The following is a 2500-nucleotide window of genomic DNA, read 5'->3' as shown; positions in this document are numbered from 1 at the left end:
ATAATCATAAATTCAAGATATTACATGACAGCAAATTGCCCCACCAAAGTAGTGTGTCAATTCAAAGGAGACCAAATGAAAATCACACATGAAACTCATACCACAACACACTCAGTTTCTAATTCCAATCCATATCTGCAAAAAACATGCATCCTGTTTTAACAATAATCCTTAGTACTTGAGATTTTGTGAAATATCACATATTGAGAATTTTCCCTACACCTCCACTGAATTCATCTGGTATTCCTTCAAGTCAATATGCATAAATCAACTAGCAAATCTGCAATACTTCTGGAAAAAGCTACACTCACATTTATGGACCTTTAGTTTTAATCAACATAAATAGAAGATCCAATATCTTCTTAGTTTTCCAAGAACAGCCAAGTATCTTTCTAAGCAAGCTACTGGGTTTCAAAATCTTTGGCAAAATCTCAGAGAAATCTCTAGTTTCTGTTTTGCATCAAACTAGTAAATATGCATTATATTTTCCAAGAAATTCATCTTGAAAAGTTTATTGGAATTCCAATCTTCATTCCAACACTATCCACTTCTTTTCCAGAAGGAAAATGCTAACCTGGAATCATGACAGTATACTCTGTCTACTGGTGTTCAAAACACTATAATTTAGGTTAACAAAAATGTGATTTGTTTTTTTTAAATGTGTCTCCTTTTGCTGAAGTTATATCAAAATGCCTGCTGAAAGGATTTAAGTAAGAATAATCAGTTCATTCTTCACCATCACTGCAGCTTAACATGCAAGATCTAATATACTGGTTTCTTTCAATCTCAGTAAAGCAGTTATCACATGTATGAGTAAGCTAAATGTATGAAGCCTTTAAAAACTCTGTCATGTTACTGAGATCAGTCTTTGGCCTCATACTTGGTAGAAATCCTCACTGCAGCTATCCCAGGGTAGAGCTGTGGTGTCACATGAGGTAATGGCTACGATTCACAAATGCATTAGTTCTTCAAAATGCTTGAAAAACCTCATCAGCCAACAACCTGTTCACTCCAAGCACGAGCATCTGGTAGACTGAAGGTGACAACACTTACAGTTTGTGGGTAATCCTGCAGCAATTCTGGCTACTGGCTTATGCTGTCCGTGCCCATTCCCGAAGCCATTGCCGCACCAGAGGCTTTTGGAGAAGGGACATGATGGCGAAAGACCGTGGTTTGCAATAACCATCCAAGTCCTTTCGTAAGCATTATGAAGATGTATTTCCACTACATTATGCTTGTGCACACACATAACATTACTTCTAGGTCCTTCCTGGTGCTCTTAGTTGAGACCACGTATCCGCCGAATCACTGCCGAGTGAAGTCTTGCGGTCAACGTCCACGAAAACAAAGGAGCCCGAGCGAGAGGCGATGCTCGGGGTTCGGTGGCAATATGGCCTCCCTCGCCGCCGAGCCGGAGCGACATTCCATGAAAAAACCTTTCCTATACAGACACCTTGCGATCTTCAGCAAATCTCACTCTTCCCACGGTCCTTGCAGTACACCCCTAATATCTGGGAGAGGCCACCCACGTGTGATTCCCCGCCAAGGCACGTAAATCGGCCGTGGACTTACAAAGGGCGATCCGAGGCGAGAGCGGGCTGGTGGCGGCGTGGTTGCGCGAGCCGCCGCCAGAGCCCGCCACCGCCGCGCCTCCTCCGCCAGCTGCGCCGCCGAGGAAGCAGTCAGCTGACCCGCCGCCCGCTGCTCCTCCTCGTCCCTGCCTCGCCCGACCTCTCTTCTTCGCCTTTCTTAAGTGCACGGTGATCCTGCGGGGAGGGCAGGGCGCTGCGAAGTCGACGCAAGGGCAAGACGGCATGGTCTTTGTTATTTCGAGTGAATTACAAATGGGATCAGATTTCCTGAAGCAAGAGCTGACTTCGTCAGATCCAGGATGATGCAATCGTGCTCGCGGGAGGTTCTCCTCTGGTAAGGACTCTTCATTATATGATTTTCTTGTAGAAATACTCGAGTATGTCACGTAGTGACTAGATTTTGACTAGTGTAAGCAAAGGTTTGTATAGTGTTTTGCGTGCTTCATAGCACGTACTGCCGTATTTACATATTTACATAATGTTTATATTTTACAGAATCAGAAGTTTAGAAACAGGTAATTTGGCCATACGCAACTACATAATCTTTTGTGTTCATAAAGTTAGTTTAATCATTTATTTTCTATGAGTATGGGTTCATTAGATGCATAAAAGATTGAAAACCAAGTTACGAGACCCATGTGTTGTTCCAGACATGTTGGACACAATAACTGTACTGATTTCAAGGGTAAAATATGAGTCCTCCATGCAGATGGATATCACCTACAAATGCATGCCTGAACTATTGTGAGATTGTTTCTTTCTTGGTGAAAAAATCAACTGTAGTTAAATCTTGAATTCAAGGTTTATTATAAAGTGTCTTGCCTTGCTGGCTTCGAGTGAACAAAAGGCAGATTGTTTTGTAAATGTACATTAGATCTTGATGCACTAACGATATGTTCTACTGTTTA

General features: G+C 42.3%; 1 protein-coding gene across 10 annotated transcripts in view; it reads right to left on the bottom strand.

Moving 5' to 3' along the window:
- LOC125044021 overlaps positions 1-1926 on the bottom strand; it is a 61782-nt gene extending 59856 nt beyond the window's left edge. For 8 of the 10 annotated variants that reach the window (XM_047640455.1, XM_047640458.1, XM_047640457.1 and 5 more), the window contains exon 1: positions 1054-1926. The gene's annotated coding sequence lies outside the window, so the exon portion shown is untranslated. The remainder of the gene's footprint in view (positions 1-1053) is intronic. The other 2 variants (XM_047640460.1, XM_047640453.1) reach the window with 1 other exon arrangement.
- Positions 1927-2500: the final 574 nt, after the last annotated feature.

The sequence above is a fragment of the Penaeus chinensis genome, chromosome 35, assembly GCF_019202785.1.
Source record: "Penaeus chinensis breed Huanghai No. 1 chromosome 35, ASM1920278v2, whole genome shotgun sequence".
Lineage (NCBI taxonomy): Eukaryota > Metazoa > Arthropoda > Malacostraca > Decapoda > Penaeidae > Penaeus > Penaeus chinensis.
This window is presented reverse-complemented; position numbering and strand designations above follow the sequence as displayed.